The 11,667-nt window shown below is 34.9% G+C and overlaps 1 pseudogene; it reads left to right on the forward strand.

The window, feature by feature from the left end:
- The first annotated feature begins 4,285 nt into the window (after positions 1-4,285).
- On the forward strand, positions 4,286-6,856 carry LOC122147336 (annotated as a pseudogene).
- The last annotated feature ends 4,811 nt before the right edge of the window (positions 6,857-11,667 follow it).

Here is an 11,667-nt window from a genome sequence, read left to right on the forward strand (position 1 = left end):
TTATCTTTGTTGAGAAAATAATAATATTCCTTGTCTATCCCTGTTGAAAAAACAGCATATGCTGGTTAGGTATGTTTTGAAACTGGTTTGAGCTGCATGGTTTAAACTGGTCCTTTGCTGGTTTATGCTTTGCTGGTTTATGCTTTGCTGGTTTATGCTGGTCATGTGCTGGTCTTAAGCTGATGGGACCAGTTTAGGACCAGCACATGACCAGCTAAGGACCAGCTTAAACCAGCAAAGAACCAGCATAAACCAGCAAAGGACCAGCTTAAACCAGCTCAGACCAGCATCCCAGCTTCAAAACATACCTAACCAGCATTTTTTCAACAGGGATGGTATAAGTTTTCTCTCTATATGACTATTATTTCTTAATTTTAACTTAGACCCAATCAGCAGCGGGCAGCAACAATCATCAAAAATAGCAATTTAGCAGTCATTAAGAAGACACAAATTTGAAATAAAATAAAATGTCCCAAAAAATAACACATCCAAGTCTAACAGTCTGTTACACTGGTAGGTTAACTTAAATGGCATACTAGTTTGATTTACAGTATACCATGATGCTGAACAATTACCATACCCATGATGTATACAAAGAATATTCTGGTACATGTCCAAAATAACATGTTATTTCCATGGTTCTTTTGACACTAAAGAGAATGTAAAATGCCTGTGCTTAAAATGTCTGTGTAAAGAGAATATCTGTGCTTCAATTTAGACCAACAAAGAGCTACCAGAGTAATTTCTACATAATTTCCACATAATGGTTTGCAGCAGCAGGTGGCAGTATGAGGCTTTCAATTTAGTCAAACCAGTTGAGAAGAAAATGTAGCTTTGTGTTTGATGACTCTAAAAAGAATTGTTGACATGTTTTTATAAAGTAATAAAACAAAATTGCAGGTTGTCATGAATATAATGTTAATAGTTGCATGACAAGAGCCATTTAATTGTATCTCAGATTGATCAGAGTCAGTTATCTAGACTCACTGAGAATATATAACCAGATATATTTGAATGTGCTTTAGTTTAAAATGGTAAAAAATTATATTTTTTTCACATTATAAATAGCATATTTTAAACATTATTTTGTCACCAAAATAATAAATTGTCACTAAAACGTGGACAGATAAGATACCATTCATTGCACTTGAATATCATTAGTGTTGAAGGCCTCCACAGGCACATGTAAGTGATTTGAAATTGTTCTTATAACAGCTTCTAAGCCAAATCCAAACAGGCAAAACACGGCTGCAGAAAACAATCAGGGAGCTGACATCTGCTTAAACAATGGGTCTACTGACACATGAGGCCTTTCCTGCTAATAAATCTGAGTCAGGAGATCAAGGGTTAGGGCAAAAAGTCAAATGTCACACTAAAAACTTCAATTTTGACCCAAATTCATGAGTAGAGGAATTCAGTTCTTGTGTTGTTCAAATACTATTGGCCAGTTCAAGAGCACATCTCCATGACACAGTATTGTCAATATTGACAATATATATACCATTCAAAGTTTGGGGTCATTAGAATTTTAATGAAATTAATACTTGAGTATTGAAACTTATTATAAGTGACAATGGAGACATTTATAATTTTAACAATACAAATAAATCAATCAATTAAATGTTGTTCTTTTGAAACTTCCTAATGTAACGAAAAATGTATCACAATTTCCACAAAAACATTCAGCAGCAAAAAAAAAAAAAAAATCAATTTTTGTTATTAATAATAATAATAATAATAAATGTTTTTTAGCACCAAATGAGTATATTAGAATGATTTCTGAAGGATTGTGTGACTGAAGACTGGAGTAATGGATTTCACCTGCTAACATTTACACAAACTGATTCATTATGACAACACTTACCCACCAGACTATCATCATGGTAAATGTAATTAAAACGATCATGTGAGGAGCACAATTAGAGCCACCATGGAACAACTGCAAGCCCAATCACAAAGGTTTGCTATTTCTATGATATTTAATGGCAATATTATTCATATTTATGGGCACTTTGCTTCAAACAGCTTTCTTTTCTTATAGACAGTCCACACAAGTCTTACATACATTTTGAGAATATACAACAGCAATCATTAGATAATTCATTAAAACAAATAAACAGTACAAATCACTGATGCAATAGACTTGCAATATATTGCTAAGGAATAAAGTCAAAATATGCGGGGCAGAGGTGAAGTCATTGCTCTACAGTATGCACTGTTGACAAGACAGACTTCATTCACTAATGGATCTGCCTTGCATTAATCAATTCACAATTCCAGACAGTCCTCTGACAGACCAGACTGCCTCTGTTCTCCTTTCTGGTTATACACACACACACACACACACACACACACATGATTTTGTCCTATGTCATTTCTGCCTATTCCCCATGGAGAAAACATAAATATCTTCTCACCCTCATGTTGTCTCACAATGTCTGTCTACTGTACATGTGTGAAATTAAATGCAGGGAATAATTAAATTAATGAATCATATAGGGTCAGTAAGAACATGTATTTGCCAGAGAGACAGAGCTGAATTAATAACTCAAAGATGCAAAACAGTCATCTTTATGAAGTGTATTGGAGTAACACACAGAAAATAGTCTTTGTTAATTCCTTTTCCCCTGAGTGTAGGTTATACAGAGTTTAATGATATTATATTAAGCCTTTCATTCTTCTTCCACATCATGTTACATAGCCCCTGACAACCATTCATATAATTAGAGTGAAAGATTATTACTGAATTATATCTGAGAAATTTCAATAGCTTCATTCCCATAGTAACCTTAGCTATTCTTTTTCATATATTCAATGAATATAATCAAATACCAAATGTGTTGCTTCGTCACCTATGACTCTATGATAGGCTGGATTAACAAATTAACATTCTTCTGCTGGCATGTGAAAATCTATACAGAACAAACAACACTGCAACTAAAATGAGAGCTACACTTACATGCACTGTGCTGCAATTTGATTTATTTTATACAAATATTTAAATGATATCTCATTTCCACCGTCTGCATGTTGTGTTTTAACTTGCCTTTAGCTCATGATTTGTAATTTACCTCAGAGTTGAACTTTGCTAATAGGAAATCCTGAAATGGAATAACTTTCAAATTATAAACAGTCCTGAACATTCCAGGAACACTTCCCAATCTAAGCATGTGCAACAAATCAGCCAGTTTATGATCCTGATAGTTGTTCCAGCTGGCTGAAAACTCAAGGTAGCCCTGTTACAAACAAGCAGAGACAGTCAGAACACCAGAGCAGATATGAGGACAAGCTGCCATTTAATGGAATGCATGGACCAGCTGGAGTTCATCAGCTGAAACAATATACTCAAGGTGGGGAAAGACAGATGAAAAATTATCAAAATGAATTTGAAAAAAAAAAATGCGGGTCTGATTTTACCGCAAAGTAGAAGAGACAACAACATGGTCATTATAACTTTGTCTCTGTATGTTTATAACTGGAGCTGTGTACATAAGGTGAGTTTTGGTTTGATAAGCCCCATTAATTTAGAGTGAAAAACATTACATAATTTCAAGGATTGTTATGTAAGCAGCGATTAACAGCAATCAAGACATTTTTGTGGTGTTACATTCGGTCATTTCCATGCAACAATGTTTCTTATTCAGCTTAATATCTAATCTGAATGACCTGTTTTGGGGAGAAAGGAAAGCTTTGGTTTTTCTAAATGTACAGAAAAAAAATTTATAATAATTTGATGTAAATTGTCTTTTAGAGTAGGCTACTGGCAATTTAATGAGATCAAAATGGGTATGATAAACAGTAGTTTTCATCTTAGTCACGCTCTTTGGGGTGTTCAGAGTGGTTATGTGTGTATTAATTTTGTGAGTATGTCTTTTGTTGGGATTTTTGCATCACCTAAAGGCATCCTGTCCTGGTGTTTACAATTTGTTTACAATTAAGCACATGATTAAATTAGTTCATCCTTAAGTTTTGTACTAGGTCTCAGCAAATTTCAGAATTTGAAGACTTGCTTTCCATTAATCTCATGAGTTGAAATTCAAATTCCAGGTGAACCAGCTTTAGAAACAACTCTGATTTGCACTAGATTTTACCGCATTCCCAGTATAATTAGGCCTGAATTGTGTATGAATAAAATTAGTTTTTCATGAAATAGCTCATAATAACTGAAGAACAATAATCACTGAATAAACTTGTATGTGTATAGACTGATACATGAGGAACATGCAAAGGAAAAACACTACTCACGATACTTTTACGACAATGTCGGCAGCGGTAACTATAACAACAGGTAGAGAACGCTTTCCGACAGAAAATGGCGACTTACGCATGAGGACGTGAAGTAAGAAGTACTCGGCAATGACATTTAAGTCATTGTTTGTGTTCTGTTATTAGGCTCCGTTTCTTTCTTATTTTGGGTTTAATGTTTGTACCGTCCTCGGGAGGAGACATTATAGAAAAGGCGATGAGTGGATCTGTGATTCAAGAGAAGGTTGCTAAACTGTTGAGCAGGCAGAGTGGAAAAAACCCGTGCTGAGACCCATCAAACCTCTGGCGCTCAAGAATGAAGTCGCCAGCCGCAAACTGAAGAAAGGAGGTTAGGAGGCTTTTTTTTCTGTGAAAATGTATGTGAATGTATGTGCACATAAACTGTTCGGTGTCTGTTAGTTTTTTGGCCTCTTCTACTGACCTGCTTTAGATCGAAAACGGTTACAGAATTTGCATTAAGTTTTGTTTTATTCACACAGACAGCCTATTTATCCTTTTTTCGAAGTGTTAAAATTTTTAAGGGTTTTTAAGGGATATTTTTAAGCATTTGTGTGAAATAGTACGTATAAAATTTGTAAATAGAGTGTAAAGTTTCTGTTTAGCCGTTAAAAACCTGACAAATAAAATATTTTAATATATATATATGATTAAATATATTATTATATATTATAATATATTAATAACAGTATAAAAGTTATTATTACATGTAGTTTATACAAGCTGTTAAAGATTTTGTAGCAAAATGATGTGTACCACCACCTGAATTTGGAAATTTTTGGAATTAGTAAAAGGCCTTGCTAAAATCAGGGATGTAGTCGATTGTGTACAGGTTTTCCTCCAATGTTTTGATCATGTTAATCATTTAGAGGCCTTGGAAATTTATATATAAAATTTGATGCATAAGGCTTTATATGGTTGGTTAAACATTGTGCTCGCTAGAAAACAATCTCAGATTTATATCTAACTACAGTTTTAATATCAACTAAAGCCAGTTGTAATTCAGTTAAATATATATATATTTTTAAGCATAAAGATATATTTATCACTTATACATTCATTAAAAGTACCTTGGTGTTATTTTTTGTTCATTTTAATTGTAATCTGATTGGCTAAAGAAAAAAGATGTGAATGCACTAAAATGATTTTTGCTTCTCTAAAGGGGGACAGGAAATACAAGTGATGCTGGTTTTGCTTTTTTAAGGCAACTTCGAAGGGCTGTTATAAAGCATTGTTTTTGCTAAACTCTACATGGTGATAAACTTCTTTGTTACAGAGGCCACCTGTGTAACAGAAATGTCATTGCTGATGGCTTGCTGGAAACAGAATGACTTCAACAACACAGTCTGCTCTAAAGAAGTCTCAGTCTTCTACACATGTGTTGAAAAGGTAACTCTCAGTCCTCAGGAAATCTTCTGTAAAACAGCCTGCTGATAGCAGTTTAACATCTTTAAAGGGATAGTTCACCCAAAAATGAAAATTCTGTCGTTAATTACTCACCTTCATGTCGTTCCGAACCCGTAAGATCTTCGTTCATCTTCTGTTCTGAACACAAAATTAAGATATTTTCGAAGAAATCCGAGAGCTTTCTGGCCCTGCATAGACAGCAAAGCAACTGACACATTCAAGGCCCAAAAAGGTTATAGGACATTGTTAAAATAGTCCATGTGACAACAGTTTGGTACAGATAATGTTATGAAGCTACGAGAATGTTTCTTGTGTGCATAGAAAACAAAAATAATGACTTTAGTCATGGTACTCTCGTGAATAGCGGCAAAAACTGACCCAGAAGTGAGAGTTGTTTAATAAAGTCATTATTATAGTTTTCTTTGCACACAAATAAAAATAAGGAAAATTAAAAATAAGAAGAAATATTCTTGTAGCTTCATAACATTGCGGGTGAACCAGTGATGTCACACTGACTATTTTATCGATGTCCTTATACCTTTCTGGGCCTTGAACGTAGTAGTTCTGTTGCTGTCTATGCAGGGCTCTCGGATTTCATCAAAAATAACTTAATTTGTGTTCTGAAGATGAATGAAAGTCTTACGGGTTTGGAACGACATGAGGGTAAGAAATTAATGACAGAATTTTCATTTTTCAATTTTCACTTTCATTTTTGAGTGAACTAACCCTTTAATTACCATGGTTTTGATGAATACATGGGAATGGGTGATTAGGATGAACAACCAGATGGATTTTCTCTGCCAGGTTATGGTGAACACAATTTCAGTTTCCTGTTTATGGCATCCTCACGCATTCAAGTGTAATTATGTTTCTGTTAGTGTCTCCTCTACAGCTTCAGGAAAGCTGGTTGGAATGACTTATCTTAAGCCTTGAATAGGAAATAAAGTGCATGCAACATGATTATTTTTATATTTAACATTGTTTCCTTATTTCACTTCTTACAGGCGCAGAACAAGGCTAAAGCAAAGCAGGGAACCCAGGGTCGACTTTTGCCTAAAGAAGCCCAACACCTTATTAAAAACGCTTTTCCCAACCTAGAGCAGTGAAATCTAGGACCAGTAACACAGATTAGTCAAAGAATGGACACTTTTAGTGTCTGAGCTGTATAAATGGGACTTTTTTTCTGAGTGTATGACTGGGCCGGGCAGTTTATGAGAATTGGGTGTGTGGAAAAGGGTTTCTCTAACAACAAAAAACAAAACGCAATTAAGTCTGCCAAAAGAATATCAGCGAGGATGCTCACAAAAGCAAATGAACTGCCATTCGCAAGGTTTTGAAGGCACTTTTGGTGATTACTACATTACTGCACTCCTGTAGGTCATCTCATCAAAACAGTACACAAAGGAACAAACACTGGTCCCTTAACGGGATAGTTCACCCAAAAATGAAAATGTGTACCCCCTTTACTTATGTTCATGTCTCCTTTTGTGTTCAGCAGATGAAACAAAGTCATACAGGTTTGTAATGACATGAGGGTGGAGTAAATGATGACGGACTTGTCATTTTTGGGTGAAGTGTCCCATTTAATAATTTTGTAATTTGTGTTATTGATGTGTTGACTATACCAATGTTACTTCTTGGATAATCTGAATGTTGTCGTGTTTGGTTTTTGGTATTACTTTCTAAATCTCCCCTGCATAATTTAGCTGTGACTTGTAAAAAGCAGTTATATTTTTACTTTTGTTTAATTTTTTCCCCGTTTCATGCTGTGTGGTCCACAAATATAATTAGTCTCAGCCATTTTCAATTATCAGAAAATGGAGATTCAAAGGAGAAGTACTCTGTGCCGGATCACGTTACATGCCAGGATAAATTGTATTGAAATTGACCATGAGAGCTCTGCAATAAAGATAGAAAAAAACTAATTATTAAACATATTAACTTACAAATAATAATTCATTTTCTGTTCTGATGTTATTTATTGTGATCAACATTGATCAACTTTCTGACCATGAATTGGTTTTTAGTTCTCTTAATGCAATTTTTAAACACTAGCCATTCCTGTGGATAACACTGCCCACCATTTCCTTCAGCTGAATATCTACAATTGTCTGCAGCGTAATGTGTTTAGACCCCAAAAGGAAACGCCGTCTGATGTAAATCTAAACTTTGCTCAATCACGACATTGCAAATTTGCACAGTTGTTCAACAAGCACAAACTTCAAAAAATGAGTGTGAAGTAACAATGAACAAGCTAAAAATACTTTAGAAAAAGACTGAAAGAGCTACAGGCTATGCAAAAAAGTGCGGTGCTACCATATCAATGTCTCTCAGATTGAATTTAAAATACTTTATGGTGGCCTGCAGTGATGAAACATGGTTGTTTTAATCAAATCTACAAATTCTTAGATTTCATGTATTGGGGGGATGTAAAATCTGTGAATGATGTAGAGGCTAAATCCATCTCTTAGCAAGAATTAGAAAACATGTTATTTCTCTTTATGTGTATAGAGCAACTCAATTCTGGACACAAATAAACTGATCCTACAGATGAATGAATTTAAGTATAGGAGAATTATGTTTATTATATGAATAACGTGTGTAGTTGTGCTCAAGTTAAAAGGAGACTTTGATCTTTTATTAAATTATTTTAATAAATCCATTAAAAAAAGCATGTTTCATGCAGATAGTAACTTGAATTCTATTCTATCTATATATATATAATATCTATATATATAAAATGATTGAATGTTTTTTCTGAATTCAAATAGTTCCTGTAAGATACACTCTCATATAATTCATAAACCATTTTGCGGTTTGACAAATTGGTGGCTAAATCTATGCATTCATACAATATCACTTGTACATCTTTTGAACGGTCTTATGCCCTACTGACAGTTGGGTTTAGGGGTGGAACTGCTTACTTTTTTCCTAAAAATTTTTGTTTCTGTACAAATCACATTGTATGAATTCACCTCCTCATAATGTAGTTAGGTGTTTTTTTCTCATTAAAATCTATTAAAAGGCTGCCATTCTTAGAAATGGGAAAAGGCCTACAAGTAGTTTGACAGTCTTTGAAAGTTGTGATAAAGTGAAAGAGTAGTGACAGATCTTTTCTTTCCTATCTTAACTGTAAAGAGATTTTCAGAAAAGAAAAACAACCTAGGGCGAGGGCTTGGTTCTATTCATCAGTTGTTAATTGGATTTTGGGCATTCCACTCAAAAGTGGAGGCAGATTGAACATGAGCTAGCGGGCGGGGGTTTCAGGGGAGTAATGACTGGAGAAGGTCCTGCATATGTCACCAGAGAGAGATGTGTCGTTTTCACAGGAAGATTCCAGTAGGATTGCTATATTTTGATGAGGTCATAAAACAAAAAAAAAATCTTAAAATGAATTTACAATGAACAGATGAATAGCTCACAATAAGATTTATAACATGATTTTGAAGGGTGAATTTCTTTCTCTTTTTTTTTCTTTTTTTTTTGTGATTTGGTCTTACATTTTGTAAACTTTATTTATTTATGCTTGTCATTTCGGTGATTATTGTTAAGAATGATGGCACTTACAAACGTTGGGAAAAAGTTGGTTGGCCCAATCCTTCAGTTGCTATTAGGCATATTCACTAAATTATCAGTAAAGCAGTTTTTCTGTTCTTTACTGTATGTATTTATTAAAACCTTTGTCCGCCCGCTTTCTCAAAAATCCGGGCATACATTTGTTACGTTAGCTTTTTATAAAGTGGTAAAAACATATATTTTAAAAAAAAAAGCGTACAAGCTAGTTTTTTTTTTAACTCAATAGTTACTAGTGAAATTGCAGAAGATGGTCACTATGGATTTCCAATTAAAACCAATTAAAAGTAACATAAACAGATGGCTAGTTCGCTTAAGGAATGGATGATTGTTAAACGGCTTACCATAAGGGGCCAACCTCTCCGCACTGTGATCTATAAATGTTTATGTCCTATAATCATCTGTAATGTGTACTGTGCTGAAAGCTGCTGGAGCGGCGTCTCTTCTTTTCCGTGGTCACCTCACAGTGAACGCAAACCTTCAGTCACACCTCAACATGGGAGGGGTGTCAGGGACTTTTAGAAGTTTACATGAGGTTGGTTTTTGTTCAGTTCATCATTTCGACGTTTTCTTTCTTCCGTACATACATTTGTACAACACTTTGAGGCAGGAAGGCGTTCCCCACTTTCCTTGTGTGCCCGCGGACAGCGATGATGGGCGCAGTTGTGCTGGTGGTAGCCTACAGTACAATGACAGGATTGCTTATCAGCGGGATCTCTTTATTGCTGCTGTCCCTTCGTTTCTCTATCACCCGTCTGCGCGAGGTATGTAAACGCCTAGTTTTTTTTTTTGTTTGTTTGTTTGTATTTTTGCCTTTATGACATTGCATACCTAGTCAGCTAAGTTAAATACATTTTGTTACAAACACGATTTGTGTCCGAAAAGAAATACGAAGAACTGACTGACGTGATGTGGGGTTCAGTAGAGGAGGTCAGAAGGAGGCAAAAAAACAAAAGCTGGTTATAAGCTAAATGTGATGACACTGGTTCCACCCTTTTTAAATTTTCTTCTTCTAAATGAGTAGTTAGAATGATAGGCGACACAGGAATGAATTATGATCGTGCATGTTATGACGCTTTTACGCCTTACACTTGTGTGACATTGAAGCCAGTGTGTGGTTATTGTTACAATTGGCATTATCTTGTGCAGTCTTTGTTAATTTTTGTGGCGTGAGGTGTACAGTTGCTTTGCTGGTTTAAAATGAGCTTTCAGCTGTTCTGTAGCTCTCCTAGCCTGACAAGCTTGAAAAGTTGCCAAGTAGTTGTAACAGACCAGGCTGGTTTAAGATTTTCAGCAGGTTATATAGTTAATAATAATAATAATAATAATAATAATTAAAAAAAAAATATATTAATGAAAAAATCAAATAAACCACACAACATAATACTCCCTAACTACCTTCACTGGGAAAAATATTGCATATCATATGCCGTATAAGTTCACCAAAAACAACCAAAGCTTAACCATTCTATTGTCTTTTTAATCATTTTGGATTTTGGTATTAGTCAGGCTTATAATATTGTCAAAAATATCTAAAATAAAAAATTTAAACGGTTTCAGTTTTATGTAGGGTGTTTTTTCTTTTTTTTGCTTTTTTTGTGGTTTTGTTACTTAAATCTGAGTCTCTTGTAATGTAACTCATTTGTATTTAATTACTGTTGAGGGAAAGAGCATCACACTTCACGCTCTCATCCTGACTACAGTACAAGCGAACGATGGGAACGAGACACTTGCAGTGTGGTCAGGATGAAGAAAAGCGTGATGCTCGGTTCCCTCATCACACCCAGCTCACACAGTAGCAGTCACGTAATGGCTTTGATGGTCATGAAAGTGTTTTTGATCTCAGTTTAAAGCAAAGCTGCTCTACACTATTAACTCATGTCATTATGTGACATCTCTCACCACCCGTTAAAGCAGCAGAAACGTTTGATAACCCTTCCTCAGGTGGAGGGAAAACCTCTGACCAAGGTTGCAGCGTGGTTACTGGGATCAAACACCAAACAAATGGTATAAACTAAAAATAAGGGTTGTATCCTATTACAAACCATGAATTTTTAAGCCATAATTCATGTTATTAGTATTTACTTTATTTATTCGTCATACCTTTACAAAAAAAACTGTCATGGTACAGGATGAAGTATATCTATTGTAATAATATGGTACTTTCATAGGTATCATACAACAGTTATATTTAAGCAGTTAGCAGTGGCGCTTTTATCCAAAGCGACATAACCAATAGAGGAACCATAAGCAATTTGTCCAGGAGCCAACCAATAGTCAATTCCATGTTCATTAGAATGCTAAATTAGGAAACCAGCTTAGAGCAGTGGTGTCCGTAAGCACATTACAACCAGAAGGAACTAGAGAGAGGGTAGAGGAAGGTTTTTGGAAGGTGACTTCATACCAGAACAACAAGGCACCACT

This window comes from Cyprinus carpio, chromosome A13 (assembly GCF_018340385.1).
Source record: "Cyprinus carpio isolate SPL01 chromosome A13, ASM1834038v1, whole genome shotgun sequence".
Classification (NCBI taxonomy): Eukaryota; Metazoa; Chordata; class Actinopteri; order Cypriniformes; family Cyprinidae; genus Cyprinus; species Cyprinus carpio.